Source organism: Prionailurus viverrinus, chromosome A1 (genome assembly GCF_022837055.1).
Source record: "Prionailurus viverrinus isolate Anna chromosome A1, UM_Priviv_1.0, whole genome shotgun sequence".
NCBI lineage: Eukaryota > Metazoa > Chordata > Mammalia > Carnivora > Felidae > Prionailurus > Prionailurus viverrinus.
In genome coordinates, this window is record NC_062561.1 from 74,315,985 (window position 1) to 74,335,918 (window position 19,934).

Sequence of the window (19,934 nt, forward strand, 5' to 3'; positions counted from 1 at the left end):
GGAAATACACTCATCAGTGCTCCTCTGAGGGGGGTTCACCCCCCTGGATCAAGAGCAGCCCCCCACCCACTCACCCACCCCCAGCTGCTAGCACACCTTTGTCTTTACCAATTAGCTTGTGGCTTGGGGCAAGTCAGGATCTTCCCATGTCAGTGTGATGGGTACTTCTCAGATGTAGGGTCAGAACTTCCCCTTTTAATGGATTAAACTGTTGTTTATGATAGAATGTAATCTTGAAGCTATATGCTCCTCATGAAGGAAGTGTCAGCCCCATTTTAGAGACTGTCAACAAGAACCATACCACAATTTTTACTCACTGTAACTACCAAAGTGCCAAGCACTTCACGGATGTCGTCTCGTTTAATTCGCCTGAGTCCCTGCCAGGCAGATGTGGTGATGCCCTTTCCACACGGAGCCTGGGGTTCTGGGGTTTGGTGAATGGGTGAGAGCCAAACCCTGAGCTGGTGAGAGCTGGTTTTGAGGAAAGATGGATTTCCAGCCAAAGCTTGTCTCATTTTTACAACACTCTGCCCCTTTTCCCAACGACAAGCAAGTTGCTATGCTTTTCTTCACTTACTTTAGTATAGTCACAATTAAAATTCACATTTCCTTCTGGAGTGCTGTTCATCTTTGCTGAAGTAGCAGCTTACTGACATAATTTCTGACCAGAGACTCTCCGTCAAGTTTTTAGCAGTTTTGGGGAAAAAAACCCTTCAAACCTTGTCTCACTCACGGTGTGATGTCCGCCTGTGCCCGTGCAAGGTGGCTTCATTCAACCACCGCGGGCGTCAGGGGTTGGCAGTGTCTTGGAGACACAGTCGGGGTTGGCTTGCCGCTGGGGTCCCAGCTTCCAGACACCACGGTTGCTCAGCTGGCCTGTCCCGAGTCAGCAGTGGTGAGGCAGCAGTCAGCTCTGGGGTCACACTTGGGCAAGCTGGTCCCTGCCCAGGGTTCACAATACCACTAATGTGTGAGGGGTCACGGTCATTGTCCCTGGACCACAAGGAGGTTTGCATAAGCAAATTCCCTGGTGGGGAATGTGTTTTTCTTTTTTAATGTTTACTTATTTAAAAAAATTTTTTTTTCAACGTTTATTTATTTTTGGGACAGAGAGAGACAGAGCATGAACGGGGGAGGGGCAGAGAGAGAGGGAGACACAGAATGGGAAACAGGCTCCAGGCTCTGAGCCATCAGCCCAGAGCCCAACGCGGGGCTCGAACTCACGGACCACGAGATCGTGACCTGGCTGAAGTCAGACGCTTAACCGACTGCGCCACCCAGGCGCCCCTACTTATTTTTTAAAGAGAGAGAGAAAGAGAGAGAGAGACAGAGAGTGAGTGGGGGAGGGGCAGAGAGAGAGAGAGAGAGAGAGAGAGAGAGAGAAGAAGACACAGAATCTGAAGCAGGCTCCAGACTCCAAGCTGTCAGCAAAGAGCCTGATGTGGGGCTCAAACTCAAGAACCGTGAGATCCTGACCCGAGCCAAAATCGAATGTTCAACCGACTGAGCCACCCAGGCGCCACTGGAATGCGTTTTGAAAGCATTGCTGGCAGCATTTCTGCACTGAAGCTCCATTAAGGGTCTGGATTTTCCTAATAAAAATAACTCCTGGGCTAGGAGGCCTGTTATGTTTTGCACTCTGACTCTTGCCTGGCTGATGTCACCAGGCTTAGCCACATCTCTGATGCGCTCCGGCCAGCCGACACCGAAGTCAAATGCTACCCACTTCATGCAATAAATACAATGCAGCCCCAAGGGAGTTTATTTATTCCACAGCCAGATGTTCAGGCCTCAGTACCTCTTCCTGAATCAGAAGAGTAGTGTTTTCCCATTTGTCTCTCTTCAACTAATCTGACATTCTTCAGGCACTAGGTGTAACTGCTGAGTCGTAATGCTTCCTTTCAAACTTTAATCAGGTACACGAGGCAGATGTGCTGGTCTCCCGTGAGTTTCTCGTCATTTATAAGTGCCAGTTTGTAGTTTTAATATCATCTCAAATGTCAGGGTTCTGGCATGATTCTAATTTTAGTCCCTTTCTATCTTTCCTCCATTGTTTATGGAAATGGCATAAACACCCCCCTGCTTGGCAAGGACGTGCTAAGCATTTGGTCACATGTGTCTTCATCTGCCTCCTTGAAGGCTTTTACTTTTATTTTTATTTTTATTTTTTAATTTTTAATCTCAAGGGAGATTACCTTCTCGACCAGCGATGTTTTGTTGGTTCCTGCGAGCAGATGTTGGGAGAGCAGGATACACTCTATTGTACGAGTTTTCATGCTTTGGATTCCTCGGCACCGTGGGGCCGTGAATGTTATTCAGCTGTAATTAATGAGCTGGTGCGCTTATTGGATGTGGTAGTTGGCCTGTCATTTGACTTCATCAAGTAGCGCTTTCTTTCCTCTTGTGGCTCCAGTCCAGGATGGTCTGGTGGTTCTGTGGTGTCCTCCTGTCATTGCCCTTTTAGCCTTACCTTTCGGGTTTTGTCTTCCCTCTCGTGACCTCCTGGGTGCAAGACGGGCAGGATGGAGGCTTCAGCACCAGTTCCACATTCATGCCCTGGCCTGGAGGGAGAGGAAGAGTCAGCAGGCTGCCTCCCTCAGGGGCTCTATCTGTTCTTATGTGGGTTCCTGCCTCCCTCACCTGGGGCCAGAACCATCTCGTGACTCTGTTCCCCACCCCTGCACCCCTGCTCATGCATGGGAGCTGTGAGACTATTTCCGGCAGCACTGACTGCTGCCCTGAACAAAACCGGGATTCTTCAGGAAGCAATCGGAGGGATACGGCTGTACCATCTGCCTAAGATCTCCGTCTTAATCCTCTTCTGAGCCTTATGATCAATCTTCCTTTCATCTGGCCCTGCCTTTGGGTAGTCTTGGTGTTCCAGTTTCTGATATATGCTTCCCTGGACTCTCAGTGTTTTTCTCATTAACCTTATGCCATTTGTCACTCAGATTCCTTAACAGGCGGAACACGGTGCAAGAACCTCACGTATCTAGACTCCATCTTCAAGGCTACGGGCGCACTGCCCTGCCTATATCCACAGTTCTTCATTCTGGGAACAAGATACAGCCCAGGCTTGTCTCGTGTCCATGACACGAGCCTCCTCATTTTCCAGTCCATGTTTCCATATTGAGCCCCAGCATCTAAATTTTTATGGGATTTATCCCCTTAGAATCTCAGCACTTGTATCACTCATCCTGAAGTTGGCTGTGTTCTTCGGACCATTGGAAAGCTATATATCCCATGACCTATAAATACCTCTTAGAAAGTCTCAAAAGCTTAAAGCAGTGGTCCCCCCTTGGGGCCACAGAAGGCGGAACTCATGCCAGGTGTTTTCTGTATTATGTGCGTAAACGCTGAGTACACTCAGACCACATGCCTTAATGTATTTGAATCGTTGGGAGGACCTGGGAGAGGGCTCAGATTGAGGATTTGCCCTGTAGTCAAGCTACTATTCTGGTGTGACCTTGGTCAGGGAGGGCTGATGCAATGATCTGGACAGGAAATCCAAATTGGTAAATTTCTTTCCAAGTAGGACAACTGCAGGGTAGAAACTTTGGATTCTAGAGGTGGAAGGGCATTGGGACACCACTGGTTAAATGCCTGTGTTTCACAGATGAGGACACTTAGCCTCAGGGAGAACAAATAGAAGTCAGAAGTTGTACTGGTAATCAGGCAGGTATAGGCTTGAATTGCAAGTGTTTTCAAGCCTGGTCATAGGACTGTGCCCCGACATTGTTTTTTAGGTGAAAGGTTTTGTCCTTCTGCCCTGTCCCCTTCCTCTGGTGATGCCAGAACAACCAGAAAGCCTGAGTAGCTGAAGAAGAAGCAGATACCTCCGAGGCAGCCAGCCACCTGGTACCAGTAGGTAGAATTAAAACAGTTGTGAAGGCATTGAAGGATCTCAACCCAATCTTACCTGTTCTATCCTGTTGAGAGCCTTAGCCTCTCCTCCTTCTGCACTTGAAGAGTATTTTGTTGCTGTGTGTTATATCGTTGCAATTGCTTTATATAATTAACCTGGAAGGGGGGAAAAAAGATGTTGGATTTCAAAAGTAAGTCAGAAGTGTGTTTAGTTCACCTTAGTGACTTCCTTTATTTAGTGCAAAATCTTCCATATACAGAGAGATCAATCACATCACAGGTTTTCTTAATTGCACTTTACTCTTGAGTGCAATTAAAAGCATCGGTGCTGGCCCATTTCATGCTTATATTCTAAGACTTCATTAGCAGTTGCTGTGGATGGAATCCTATGCTTCAGAAAGTGCTTTTAAAAGATAGAGACCTGGATCTCACTTCCCTTTCCTACACTTTGCAGATTCTGGATTAATTGGTCTCAGGTGTGTGCTGGGCATTGGAATTATTAGAAGATAATGAAGCAAATAGTAACAACAACAAGACAAACTCCCCAGGTGATGCTCAAATGCAGTCAGGGAAGAGATACGAATTCTCATGCATTTATCGAAACATTACTTAGATTTAGGGAATCGATTCCATGAATCAATTTTCATGACCTTTAATATGTATTTTATTTATTTGTTTATTTACAAATTTTTAATCTTTATTTTATTTTTTTTTTTGAGAGAAACAGAACACAAGTGGGGGAGGGAAAGAGAGGGAGGGAGACACAGAATCTGAGGCAGGCTCCAGGCTCTGAGCCGCCAGCACAGAGCCTGATGCGGGGTTCGAACCCACGAACCACGAGATCATGACCTGAGCCAAAGTCGGACACTTAACTGACTGAGCCACCCAGCCTCAGTATTTAATTTTCTTATGTGAAATGCTGTGTATAGACGATTTAGTCTGATTTTTCTGAATACAGACTTAGGTGATCCACGATAAATGTAGATAATGTGCTCAGTATTATCTCTTCTACAATCATGGTTTGTTATTGCTGCTTTTTAGGGCAAATGAATCAGACTTTACAGAGGGAAAGCTGGACTGAGATTAAGTAGAAAAGGTGGTCAGATTTCATGTGTCATTAAATTATTCAAATCATTATTTAACAAAAATAATTAGTTCTCAGCAGATCATGATGGTTTCCCCTCAATATTCATTCCCCCTTCTTCTTTAATCATAGAACTTCCACTTGCTAGCTGGGAACATAATTTCCCAGGACAAAAATGAAATTCCCTAATCTCTTTCACAGCTGGTATGGCCATATAATTAAATTCTAGCCAAAGTAATATGAGCAGAGTGGTATAGGCATCTTCCAGTAAGGATCCCTAAAGGGAGGGAGAATACACTTCTGCCCTTTCCTCTTCTACTTCCTTCTGGACACATTGTGAGAGCTGAGGCAGCCATCTTGATCAACACGGTTTTTGCCATGTGGTGAGAATGGCAGAGATCCTACTGATTGTGGAGCTCTCATACTTTGTCTACCTGAGAGAGAATAAATAATTTTTTGCTTCAGCCACTGTTATTTTGTGTTTTCTGTCCCATTGAGCTCAAATCAAAGTCGGTGCCCATTTGGAATTATAGTTGGATGTGTCACTATTGATTAGGAGAGAAGCATCCTGAACAGAGGGTCTAAGTCTATAAATGTATTCTGAAAATATTAGGGCCCTAAGGAAGCCATTTTGGTGCTGTTGGTGCTTTTTTTTTTTGGAGTAAGGAGCCTTCATTCTCCAGTCTGTTTTCATTATATTTTGGCTTCTCTACTTGTCTTAATATTTCCTCTTTCCATTTTGATGAGCTCTGATCAAAGTCGACCAAACCAAAAGGCAGAAGAGGTGATAAAGCCTGGTGTCTCAAGAAGGTGAAATTTTGCTTCTCATAGGCCTTAGATACCACATCCTCAAGGCCCACACCTGTCATATGGGTTCTGAGCACAGTGTGTCTCAAGAACAAAATGACCAATCAAATGCACTAGTACTGAACATTACCAGAAATTATTTTTCAAATTAGGTCCGGCACATGCATCCTAAATGGGAATAAACACAGAGTTTTGGGTTTGTGACATCAGTGATTGCATAGTGGCTTTGATAAATTAGAATGATTGGGTATTGAAACCAAAAGCACACACATAGGGACCGATATAAAACTCAGCTGAAGGGTATTGAAATTACCTAGACAACTATGTCACTGGATTAGTCAAATAAGAGTACATCACTGGGTCAGAATCAGTCACTCATTGTCAGTGCACAGAAATCAGACGTCTGGGCATGGAGACACAAACAGTGAGAGACAAGCTGTTCACTGTTCACTCCCACGGGCCACCACAGGACTTGGCACATGTCATATGCTCAGTTTGTATAGAAACACTAGATGAATTAATGTATTAGAGAAAATGTCCATCTCAGAATTTAGAAAAAGGTTGAAATCCACAGAGTGTTAAACATGAGCAAAAAATGCATTAAGGGTTAAGAGGAACAAGTTGTAAAAGCAATGGAAAGATCTCACAGTTTGGAGAGAGGAAGTTTAAGACAGGATAATGGTTTCAAAGCATCTGTTGACATGAAGACCTGAACAAAATAGTATGAATTAAGATGCATTGCAGACTTCCTGATTTACACAGAGTAAATAAGGTACATGGGAAGACTGAATATGATGGAAGAAAAAAAATCAGAAAAAGATTTCACTATGGATTGATGTTTGAAATTTAAAGAGATTAATCAAATTATTTCTACAACAAATGATTCACAATATTTTGATTGACTCAAGCCTGTGGCTGAGGTAAACAGTTTATCATAGAGAAAAGTTACGAGACAGCAGAAACTATTTCACTGAATTCGCTAGGTATGTCTAGCTCAAGTTTTACAAATACCTGGGAAACTGCAAAATTCTTCTAATTTTTAGGTATTGAAAGTCAGAGTAATGATTAATTAGATTGGGAATTTGTCTCTATAGTAAAAGATGATCTTGACAATAGAGGGAAATAATGGAGTTTCTATTCTAAGAAACATTCTCCCCCAAGCAATCTTGCCTTTACTGGGACTAGGTAAGCAAATTTTGAAGGTAGTCCCTTTGGATTCCCAAAGAATAGTGAACTCGTGAAAATGAAGAAATCTCAGGTTTAAACTCTGAGATAAGGAAGAGATAAGGGTAATAGGCTTGATGAAATCCAAACCCATCCACTGGACCTTCAGTTTTATTTTACTGAGGAGAAGGGAATATTTTCTTGACTGTGTCTACCCAGGCACAGAGAATGAAATTCATTGAGTCAATTACTTAAGTCATGTATTTTTGCAAGCCTGTTTGGGGGCCACAATTGAGGCAGACTGCCATTCAGATCCCCTGTACACTTTTCCTTTTAAAATTTTATTTTCCTGTATAACTGAAGACTCTACATAATGACAACAAACTGATTTGTTTTCAAAAGGGGCAAAATCAATGATCATGTTCTGCAGAAATAGATGTGAATTGATGAGTATCTGCTTAAGCTTCTCCACCTGAACTTGAGTAGATGACAGCACTTAACTCTTCTCTCTCCTTTTAAAAGCCACACAACAGAAGGCTTTCTCAGGTCTAAGCAAAGTCATGGACACTACCCTCTTCCCCTTTTTATAAAACTCAAATGATATGGATCTTTCTCAACTCATCATTATACATTCCCTGCATTGTCAGGCTGTATGCAGAAACTTTCTTTCCCAGCTCTTTCAAACTTGTATGTTAAAGCTCACTTATAAGACCTGCTTTTCCCACTGAACAGTCCAAATAATTAGTAGAATTTTCAGATATGTTCTGGGCAATTATTTACACGCTTTACATATTAATATAGTTTTAGAATGAAGTGGGCAACTTTCTTCACCATCCACTTTACTGAAACAAGAAAGGTAAAAATATACCTCATCAAACTTGACTAAGGATATAGAGATTTAAAATTCACGGTAGACCATCAATAGCCTTAAAAATAAATGGTTTAGGTACGGGGTGCCTAGGTGGCTCAATTGGTTAAGCATCTGACCTCAACTCACGTCATGATCTCATGGTCAGTGGGTTCGAGCCCCGCATCAGGTTCTGCGCTGACAGCTCAGAGCCTGGAGCCTGCTTCACGCTCTGTGTCTCCTTCTCTCTCTGTCCCTCCCCTGCTCATGCTGTCTCTCTCTCTCTGAAAAATAAAGAAACATAAAAAAAAAGTGGTTTAGGTACATTTAGACAATAATTGTGGGAACTTGAATGTTGACATTGGTACGGCAATAGAATCATTCATAACCGGAAGTCAGTTAGAGATGATCTCTTTCAAGCTTTCCATCTATTTTTGGATTAAAGTAATATTTATATTATTATATCACCTTATAAAACATTTGAGAAGCACAGAAAAGTATAAAGAAGAAAATACCACAGAAATCTCACCTCCCTGAGATGCGACAAATATTTTCCACATTTTTTTCCTGTATCTCTCCCTTTCTCCCCTACACCCTCCACATTTCCAGATCACAACCCGGAAAGTTATTACACTACCATTGGCAGTGATGTGTTTTATCACATCTCTACCAATGTTATGGTATCATATTTGCAAGTTTAATTGGTCCGAGTAGTATTTCATCGTTGAGCAAACATTTCTTTAATTACTGGCCATGATGCATTTCTTTCCCCTCCAAATGTTTAGCCATTGCAACCTTCTCTTTCGTGAACTTTTGGTTCTGTCTGTTCTCCAGGTGCCTATCAGGATCTTAGTACTGTTGTAACTAAATTTGTAATTTGTCACGTATGTTGCGTGTACTCTGCGAAAATTGAAAACATTTTAGTTGGTAGTGTATTTTATTGTATTAGTAATTATGTCATCTTTCATTCTTTGCCTGTATACAATGCTTCTTAGCAATCCTCAATTTGTATTCTTTCAAATTTTTGTATCCTTAATAATTATTTTGTTAAATTCCAAGCTTAAGGTTTTAATTGAAATTATGTTTAACCTATGTGTCAAGTTGCAAGACATTAACACATCCAGCAACATGGACACTTCTGATGACTTATTCAGATTTTCTTTTACATTGTTTAAAACATATGGCAGGGAAAGAGATATTTTCTCAATGAAGCACCTTGGAAAAAAGTCAACAGTTTAAAAATAAACACTCTTGTAAAATTTACAAATTTTAATGCAAGGTTATTATTGGTGTATTGAAAACACTATTGATTTTGTGTATTTATCTTACGTGTATCCGCTTGGCTGAACGTTATGAATTAGGAGAGTTTTTTCAGCTTATTTATGTAGATTTTATAGATATACAGCCACATTAGTCACTAATAATGACACTATTGTCTCTTCCTAATTATTGTCATCTGTTTTTAGATTTGTAGTAGCATCCAGAACAATGCTAAAAAAGAATGATGATTACAGCCTTCCTTTAATGAGGTTGACTCTCATTGACTTAATAATGGCAATGGCTTTTGGTATGAAATTGTTACCGTGTCTCATGTTTTTAATTCCTAGACTTTTTAAAGCTTATAAATTCAAGACTAATGATTAAACTTTATTAAATATTTTTTAACCCCACATTGAGGCAACTACAAGGTTTCCCTTATTTGAGTTAGTAACATTTCAATTCTAAAACCTTTATTAAAGCATCCAGGCATTTGTACTTAATTTTAGTGGATTATAAATTTGCTAGTATTTCAGTTAGGACTTCTTTATATACCTACAGAAATATATGAGCTTGATTTCTCATAAATTTATTTTACAATGTATTTCTCTCTTTTTTTAGTCTGTTATTAAATATTGGGACAGTTTTTTAATATTCGAGATTTTTTTTTGTATTATATGAACAAATTAATTTATAATATAGCTTTATAATCAAATAATCTGGCTTCTATAATTTCTGCTTTTATAACTATGGAATTGAGATTTTTTGGCTAAGTTTAATATCAGTCTGCCAAATTTCTATTGATGATTTTTTTTTTTTTTGTAGACTGCAAAGCTTGATTTAGACTAATTTTTTTGATTGCATTATTCTAATTATCTATGTCTTTTGATCTACCTGATTGGTATATTAAAATATTCTCTCTCTCGATGAGTCTGGGTGGTTCAGTCGGTTAAGTATCCGACTTTGGCTCAGGTCATGATCTCGAGGTTTGTGGGTTCAAGCCCCCTGTCGGGCTCTGTGCTGACCGCTCAGAGCCTGGAGCCTGCTTTGGATTCTGTGTCTCCCTCTCTCTCTGCCCCTCCCCTGCTCGTGCTCTCTCTCTCTCTCTCTCTCTCTCTCTCAAAAATAAACAAACATTAAAAAAAAAAAAAGATTCTGTCTCTGTATATGTATATATATGATCAGTTAAAAATATAAAATATAGCGGGGGAGCCGCGTGGAGCTCTTGGGCTTGGAAGCTGTCACCAAGGCCCTGTTCCTGTCGCTGAACACGCAGGAGGTGGCCCAGTTTCAGAAGGAGGTGGTGCAGGCTTGCAGGGGTGCAATCCAGTGACAGGAGGAAGCAAAACTTACTACTGGAGTAATCTATGTGGGCCACTTACCTCCAGCACTTTATGAAACCCAGATCCCAGCGTATTTCTCCCAGTTTGGCACTGTTACAAGATTCAGACCGTCCAGAAGGAAACGGACTGGAAATAGTAAAGCTATGCCTTTGTGGAGTTTGCATCTCAAAATGTTGCCAAGATAGTTGCTGAAACAATGAACAACTACCTTTTTGGTGAAAGGCTCTTAAAGTGTCATCTTATACCACCTGAAAAAGTGCATGAAGAACTTTTCAGACGGTGGCAGATTCCATTTATTTTTTTTTTAATTTTTTTTTTTTTTTTATGAAATTTATTGACAAATTGGTTTCCATACAACACCCAGTGCTCATCCCAAAAGGTGCCCTCCTCAATACCCATCACCCACCCTCTCCTCCCTCCCACCCCCCATCAACCCTCAGTTTGTTCTCAGTTTTTAAGTCTCTTATGCTTTGGCTCTCTCCCATTCTAACCTCTTTTTTTTTTTTTTTTCCTTCCCCTCCCCCATGGGTTCCTGTGAAGTTTCTCAGGATCCACATAAGAGTGAAACCATATGGTATCTGTCTTTCTCTGTATGGCTTATTTCACTTAGCATCACACTCTCCAGTTCCATCCACGTTGCTACGAAAGGCCATATTTCATTTTTTCTCATTGCCACGTAATATTCCATTGTGTATATAAACCACAATTTCTTTATCCATTCATCAGTTGATGGACATTTAGGCTCTTTCCATAATTTGGCTATTGTTGAGAGTGCTGCTATGAACATTGGGGTACACGTGGCCCTATGCATCAGCGCTCCTGTATCCCTTGGATAAATTCCTAGCAGTGCTATTGCTGGGTCATAGGGTAGGTCTATTTTTAATTTTCTGAGGAACCTCCACACTGCTTTCCAGAGCGGCTGCACCAATTTGCATTCCCACCAACAGTGCAAGAGGGTTCCCGTTTCTCCACATCCTCTCCAGCATCTATAGTCTCCGGATTTGTTCATTTTGGCCACCCTGACTGGCGTGAGGTGATACCTGAGTGTGGTTTTGATTTGTATTTCCCTGATAAGGAGCGACGCTGAACATCTTTTCATGTGCCTGTTGGCCATCCGGATGTCTTCTTTAGAGAAGTGTCTATTCATGTTTTCTGCCCATGTCTTCACTGGGTTATTTGTTTTTCGGGTGTGGAGTTTGGTGAGCTCTTTATAGATTTTGGATACTAGCCCTTTGTCCGATATGTCATTTGCGAATATCTTTTCCCATTCCGTTGGTTGCCTTTTAGTTTTGTTGGTTGTTTCCTTGGCTGTGCAGAAGCTTTTTATCTTCATAAGGTCCCAGTAATTCACTTTTGCTTTTAATTCCCTTGCCTTTGGGGATGTGTCCAGTAAGAGATTGCTACGGCTGAGGTCAGAGAGGTCTTTTCCTGCTTTCTCCTCTAAGGTTTTGATAGTTTCCTGTCTCACATTTAGGTCCTTTATCCATTTTGAGTTTATTTTTGTGAATGGTGTGAGAAAGTGGTCTAGTTTCAACCTTCTGCATGTTGCTGTCCAGTTCTCCCAGCACCATTTGTTAAAGAGGCTGTCTTTTTTCCATTGGATGTTCTTTCCTGCTTTGTCAAAGATGAGTTGGCCATACGTTTGTGGGTCTAGTTCTGGGGTTTCTATTCTTTTCCATTGGTCTATGTGTCTGTTTTGGTGCCAATACCATGCTGTCTTGATGATGACAGCTTTGTAGTAGAGGCTAAAGTCTGGGATTGTGATGCCTCCTGCTTTGGTCTTCTTCTTCAAAATTCCTTTGGCTATTCGGGGCCTTTTGTGGTTCCATATGAATTTTAGGATTGCTTGTTCTAGTTTCGAGAAGAATGCTGGTGCAATTTTGATTGGGATTGCATTGAATGTGTAGATAGCTTTGGGTAGTATTGACATTTTGACAATATTTATTTTTCCAATCCATGAGCAGGGAATGTCTTTCCATTTCTTTAAATCTTCTTCAATTTCCTTCATAAGCTTTCTATAATTTTCAGCATACAGATCCTTTACATCTTTGGTTAGATTTATTCCTAGGTATTTTATGCTTCTTGGTGCAATTGTGAATGGGATCAGTTTCTTTATTTGTCTTTCTGTTGCTTCATTGTTAGTGTATAAGAATGCAACTGATTTCTGTACATTGATTTTGTATCCTGCAACTTTGCTGAATTCCTGTATCAGTTCTAGCAGACTTTTGGTGGAGTCTATCGGATTTTCCATGTATAATATCATGTCATCTGCAAAAAGCGAAAGCTTGACTTCATCTTTGCCAATTTTGATGCCTTTGATTTCCTTTTGTTGTCTGATTGCTGATGCTAGAACTTCCAGCACTATGTTAAACAGCAGCGGTGAGAGTGGGCATCCTTGTCGTGTTCCTGATCTCAGGGAAAAAGCTCTCAGTTTTTCCCCGTTGAGGATGATGTTAGCTGTGGGCTTTTCATAAATGGCTTTTATGATCTTTAAGTATGTTCCTTCTATCCCGACTTTCTCAAGGGTTTTTATTAAGAAAGGGTGCTGGATTTTGTCGAAGGCCTTTTCTGCATCGATTGACAGGATCATATGGTTCTTCTCTTTTTTTTTGTTAATGTGATGTATCACGTTGATTGATTTGCGAATGTTGAACCAGCCCTGCATCCCAGGAATGAATCCCACTTGATCATGGTGAATAATTCTTTTTATATGCCGTTGAATTCGATTTGCTAGTACCTTATTGAGAATTTTTGCATCCATATTCATCAGGGATATTGGCCTGTAGTTCTCTTTTTTTACTGGGTCTCTGTCTGGTTTAGGAATCAAAGTAATACTGGCTTCATAGAATGAGTCTGGAAGTTTTCCTTCCCTTTCTATTTCTTGGAATAGCTTGAGAAGGATAGGTATTATCTCTGCTTTAAACGTCTGGTAGAACTCCCCTGGGAAGCCATCTGGTCCTGGACTCTTATTTGTTGGGAGATTTTTGATAACCGATTCAATTTCTTCGCTGGTTATGGGTCTGTTCAAGCTTTCTATTTCCTCCTGATTGAGTTTTGGAAGAGTGTGGTTGTTCAGGAATTTGTCCATTTCTTCCAGGTTGTCCAGTTTGTTGGCATATAATTTTTCATAGTATTCCCTGATAATTGTTCGTATCTCTGAGGGATTGGTTGTAATAATTCCATTTTCATTCATGATTTTATCTATTTGGGTCATCTCCCTTTTCTTTTTGAGAAGCCTGGCTAGAGGTTTGTCAATTTTGTTTATTTTTTCAAAAAACCAACTCTTGGTTTCGTTGATCTGCTCTACAGTTTTTTTAGTTTCTATATTGTTTATTTCTGCCCTGATCTTTATTATTTCTCTTCTTCTGCTGGGCTTAGGCTGCCTTTGCTGTTCTGCTTCTAGTTCCTTTAGGTGTGCTGTTAGATTTTGTATTTGGGATTTTTCTTGTTTCTTGAGATAGGCCTGGATTGCAATGTATTTTCCTCTCAGGGCTGCCTTTGCTGCGTCCCAAAGCGTTTGGATTGTTGTATTTTCATTTTCATTTGTTTCCATATATTTTTTAATTTCTTCTCTAATTGCCTGGTTGACCCACTCATTCGTTAGTAGGGTGTTCTTTAACCTCCATGCTTTTGGAGGTTTTCCAGACTTTTTTCTGTGGTTGATTTCAAGCTTCATAGCATTGTGGTCTGAAAGTAAGCATGGTATAATTTCAATTCTTGTAAACTTATGAAGGGCTGTTTTGTGACCCAGTATATGATCTATCTTGGAGAATGTTCCATGTGCACTCGAGAAGAAAGTATATTCTGTTGCTTTGGGATGCAGAGTTCTAAATATATCTGTCAAGTCCATCTGATCCAATGTCTCATTCAGGGCCCTTGTTTCTTTATTGACCGTGTGTCTAGATGATCTATCCATTTCTGTAAGTGGTGTATTAAAGTCCCCTGCAATTACCACATTCTTATCAATAAGGTTGCTTATGTTTATGAGTAATTGTTTTATATATTTGGGGGCTCTGGTATTCGGTGCATAGACATTTATAATTGTTAGCTCTTCCTGATGGATAGACCCTGTAACTATTATATAATGTCCTTCTTCATCTCTTGTTACAGCCTTTAATTTAAAGTCTAGTTTGTCTGATATAAGTATGGCTACTCCAGCTTTCTTTTGGCTTCCAGTCGCATGATAAATAGTTCTCCATCCCCTCACTCTCAATCTAAAGGTGTCCTCAGGTCTAAAATGAGTCTCTTGTAGACAGCAAATAGATGGGTCTTGTTTTTTTATCCATTCTGATACCCTATGTCTTTTGGTTGGCGCATTTAATCCATTTACATTCAGTGTTATTATAGAAAGATACGGGTTTAGAGTCATTGTGATGTCTGTATGTTTTATGCTTGTAGTGATGTCTCTGGGACTTTGTCTCACAGGGTCCCCCTTAGGATCTCTTGTAGGGCTGGTTTAGTGGTGACAAATTCCTTCAGTTTTTGTTTGTTTGGGAAGACCTTTATCTCTCCTTCTATTCTAAATGACAGACTTGCTGGATAAAGGATTCTCGGCTGCATATTTTTTCTGTCTAGCACCCTGAAAATCTCGTGCCAATTCTTTCTGGCCTGCCAAGTTTCAAAAGAGAGATCAGTCACGAGTCTTATAGGTCTCCCTTTATATGTGAGGGCACGTTTACCCCTTGCTGCTTTCAGAATTTTCTCTTTATCCTTGTATTTTGCCAGTTTCACTATGATATGTCGTGCAGAAGATCGATTCAAGTTACGTCTGAAGGGAGTTCTCTGTGCCTCTTGGATTTCAATGCCTTTTTCCTTCCCCAGTTCAGGGAAGTTCTCAGCTATTATTTCTTCAAGTATCCCTTCAGCACCTTTCCCTCTCTCTTCCTCCTCTGGGATACCAATTATGCGTATATTATTTCTTTTTAGTGTATCACTTAATTCTCTAATTTTCCCCTCATACTCCTGGATTTTTTTATCTCTCTTTTTCTCAGCTTCCTCTTTTTCCATAACTTTATCTTCTAGTTCACCTATTCTCTCCTCTGCCTCTTCAAGCCGAGCTGTGGTGGTTTCCATTTTGTTATGCATTTCGTTTAAAGCGTTTTTCAGCTCCTCGTGACTGTTCCTTAGTCCCTTGATCTCTGTAGCAAGAGATTCTCTGCTGTCCTGTATACTGTTTTCAAGCCCAGCGATTAATTTTATGACTATTATTCTAAATTCACTTTCTGTTATATTATTTAAATCCTTTTTGATCAGCTCATTAGCTGTTGTTATTTCCTGGAGATTCTTCTGAGGGGAGTTCTTCCGCTTGGTCATTTTGGATAGTCCCTGGAGTGGTGCGGACCTGCAGGGCACTTCCCCTGTGCTGTAGTGTATAACTGGAGTTGGTGGGCGGGGCCGCAGTCAGACCTGATGTCTGTCCCCAGCCCACCGCTGGGGCCACGGTCAGACTGGTGTGTGCCTTCTCTTCCCCTCTCCTAGGGGCGGGATTCACTGTGGGGTGGTGTGGCTCGTCTGGGCTACTTGCACCGTGCCAGGCTTGTGATGCTGGGGATCTGGCGTATTAGCTGGGGTGGGTAGGCAAGGTGCTCGGGGGCAGGAGGGGCAGGCTTAGATCGCTTCTCCTTAGGTGATCCACTTCAGGAGGGGCCCTGTGGCAGCGGGAGGGAGTCAGATCCGCTGCCGGAGGTTTGGCTCCGCCGAAGCGCAGAGTTGGGTGTTTGCGCGGAGCGAGCAAGTTCCCTGGCAGGAACAGGTTCTCTTTGGGATTTCGGCTGGGGGATGGGCGGGGGAGATGGCGCTGGCGAGCGCCTTTGTTCCCCACCAAACTGAGCTCTGTTGTCAGGGGGCTCAGCAGCTCTCCCTCCCTTTGTCCTCCAGCCTTCCCGCTTTCCGAGCAGAGCTGTTAACTTATGACCTCCCAGACGCTAAGTCGCGCTTGTTGTGGGAACACAGTCCGTCAGGCCCCTCCGCTTTTGCAAGCCAGACTCGGTGGCTGTGCTTGGCCGGCGAGCCGCCCCTCCGCCCCGGCTCCCTCCCGCCAGTCCGTGGAGCGCGCACCGCCTCGCCGCCCTTCCTACCCTCTTCCGTGGGCCTCTCGTCTGCGTTTGGCTCCGGCGACTCCGTTCTGCTAATCCTCTGGCGGTTTTCTGGGTTATTTAGGCAGATGTAGATGGAATCTAAGTGATCAGCAGGACGTGCGGTGAGCCCAGCGTCCTCCTAAGCCGCCATCTTGCCGCCGACCCCTCTGGCAGATTCCATTTAAAAAGCCATCCTATCCAGCACTGAAGCGGTATAATCAGAATCGGACGCTTCTTCAAAAGCTACAGACGGAGGAGCGACTTAAGAAGAAAGAAAAATTACTCAGGAAAAGAATTGCTGAAAAAGAAATTGATTATGATTTTCCTCCACTAATTTTACGTAAAAACAAAAAGAAGAAAGAAATGCTTCAGACACTGGTCTTCAGAAATCTACAAAAAGCCAGGTCAGGTCTTACCAAAGGCGAAGAAGAAAAAGAATTCATTCACTCCTAGCAGTCCTGAGCAGACTGTGGCTAGCCAGGGCCCCACACCAGTTTGCACACCAACAGTTTTGGAGAAACGAAAATCTGAAGCGGCTAAAATGAATGTTGATGACAAAGATAACGGAACAGTTTTCAAATAGCCTGTACCTGGTGTAAAAGAGGAAACACAAGCGACTCGAACACCTACACGCTCAAGGAAAAAAAGACAAAGAAAAGACAGTCAGTGATTCTAAGTGTATGATATTTCTTCTGAAAAATGTGATTTTATTGTGAGGCCTAATTCTTTGTATTGAACTACAAGCGATGGAATGCAACCATTGACAAAGTTCTTGGAGGAAAAACTGGCGGTTCGCGTCAGTAAGGAAAGCAGTCGGTAACTGGCTTGCCTGTCCTTGCTGGCGTAGAGCAGCGTGCAACATCTGGGCTCACCCTGCCTCTTTGTCCTGGTCTCTAGTTTCCTTTGCAGATTTCATAGCTGTCTTTAGTTACTCTTCCTGGATAGAAAAGTCACCATTTACTGCAGCTTTTGTTGTTACCGTCGAATAAAGAAAGAAACTCTTGCTTGACTATCTATATGGTTCTCTGTTAGACTGTGCATGGCCAACCCGTAAGGGCACTTGAACATCAGGTGGTAGAAACTGGAAGTTAAATTACACGGAGAATCAGAAGACCCTTCAAGCATATGTACGTGGTCACTTTTACCAAGTTAAGTTTTTGGCGGGCTAGCAAGTTTCAATGACTGTCATTTTGTGTTAGTTTCATCGATGTGGAATTGAATTTCAAGAATCAGTGACCAGCAAATAAAATTTTTCTACATTTCATTTGTAAAATACATATATTTTACAATATAAAATACATACAAATACATATATTTTACATACATATAATAGAATTATCTATAATATGCCATATATTTATGATATATGGAGTGCGTATCTGTTGACTTTTTGTCTTAATTATAGATCAAACTTATACAAACAATACAGCAATACAGCACGATGATTCTCTTTTTGCTTTTCATACATTTAATACTGAGTATTTTTTTGGAATTAATTTCATCTCCTAAGCTTTTCTTTTGTTGCTGTTCATCTCATATCTTGTATATCTCTTTGGTTATTTATTTTTGCCTTTTTTTCCCCCATCATTTAGTTTTAGACCCAAAAGTAAAGCAAAATAATAATAATAATAATAATAATAATAATAATAAAATTAAACAAAATAAATAAAAAGTTAAATCCGTAAATCTTTGTGCTTCAAAATAAATTTTAAGTTACTAGTACACTGATAGGGTTAATAACGCTTTGTTTTCTGCTTCTCCTTTTTATATCCTTGCCTATCTCATAGAACTATTGAAATGTTAACTGAATTAGTGGCATGGTTCCTGGCACATCATAAGCTATCAGTAGACGTATAGAGAGGACAACACATGACCGTGGGTCCACATTATCTCTGAAATCCACCTCTCTGAGTTAAAATACCAGCTCTTAACACTGTCTTTGAATGCATTACTATATTTTTCTAATCTTCAATTTCATTCCCTAAAAAAGGAAAAATAAAATAAGTACTTTATACAATAGTTTAAGGAATAATGAGGGGGAAAAAAGCAAGTATGTATAGCACCTGGCATAGAGTGAATTAAATAAATATTAACTATTTTTATTCTTTGCAGATTCTTGAATTTTCCTTTTTTGTTATGTAATGATTTGGAAAACAGGTGTGCATCCTGTTTGTAATGTCAGTAATGATTATCTTTTAAGTTTTTCAAAAACACCATCTAATCTAAATTTTTTTAATTGTCAATGAACAGCAACATAATCACTTCTTTTTTTCTTTTTTTTAAAGTTTATTTGAAAGAGACAGAGACAGCACTAGTTGGGGAGGGGCAGAGAGAGGCAGAGAGAGATTCCCAAACAGGCTCTGTGCTGCCAGTACAGAGCATGATGCAGGGTTCAAACCCATGAAGCCGAGTGATTGTGACCTGAGTGGGAATCAAGAGTTGGACGCTCAACAGACTGAGCCACCCAGGTGCCCCAACATAATCACTTCTTACTGTGACCTATGTAAAGCTAAACTTAGAACATGCTTTCAGCAGACTTTTACATTTTTTACCATGTTGTTAATAAATCTGAAATTTGTTAGTACATACTATTAATAGTAAGTGAGCAGGATTTTTTTTTTTTTTTTTTTTACATTTTGCCTTATTTTGCAGAAGATAATTTAACAATGTTGTATTAATCTGATCTCATTTACTACTCAGTCTTTTTTGGTGTTCAGTCTCAGATTTTTCTTTATGTTGTCCTGAATATTTTTTGGCCCTTTCATTTTGATTACATTCTTGGTCATCTAAAATACATGTTTTTTAGGCAATCTACATGAAAACTATTTTTTCACTTTCCTAGCAGGTCTAAAAAAAAATCTTTCCTTCCACTTGTAAATAAATGAGCTAGTTTGATGTAGGAAATTCTTTGATTTCTTATCCAATTCTATAGACCCAACTCCATTTTCTTCTGGAATCTAGTCTGATGGAGGAGACATATGCGGCTAATATGACATCTCTTCTTTTGTTGAAAGCCAGAAATTTTGCTCTCGATCTTTGAAATTTTATGTCTTTGTCGAGTTTTATATTTTCTTCCTGGGATGACATGAATCCTTTCGATGTACGAGAGGGAGTTTATGTTTTACAGCTCAGGGAATTTCTTTTTAATTTCTAAAAAAATACGTATTTTAGTTTCTTTGCCTCCCTTTGCTACTTTTCCTTCCACTGTATCGTTTTATCTTTTTCTTTGCATGCTGAGGTAACTTTAGTTTTCCAGTAAGTAGGAGCTACATATACACAGATTCTTCTCTTTAAAGATGCCCACCTTTGGAGTTTAATTCTGCTTTTGTGGTTTTAGGGAGGGTCTAGAACTTCTCTTATCTCAGATTTAATCTCAGCCTTTGTCTTCATGTCTTATCTAGGTCTCTTTGTAGGGCAGCCTATTCTATATGATTATTTTTTCAATGGAGACTATGATTTCTTGCCTATATCTGAATTTTCTAAAAATTCTT

At 40.6% G+C, this 19,934-nt stretch overlaps 1 pseudogene; it reads left to right on the forward strand.

Annotated features, from left to right (window-relative positions):
• Positions 1-739: 739 nt before the first annotated feature.
• LOC125163733 (MKI67 FHA domain-interacting nucleolar phosphoprotein-like) lies at positions 740-17,113 on the forward strand (annotated as a pseudogene).
• Positions 17,114-19,934: the final 2,821 nt, after the last annotated feature.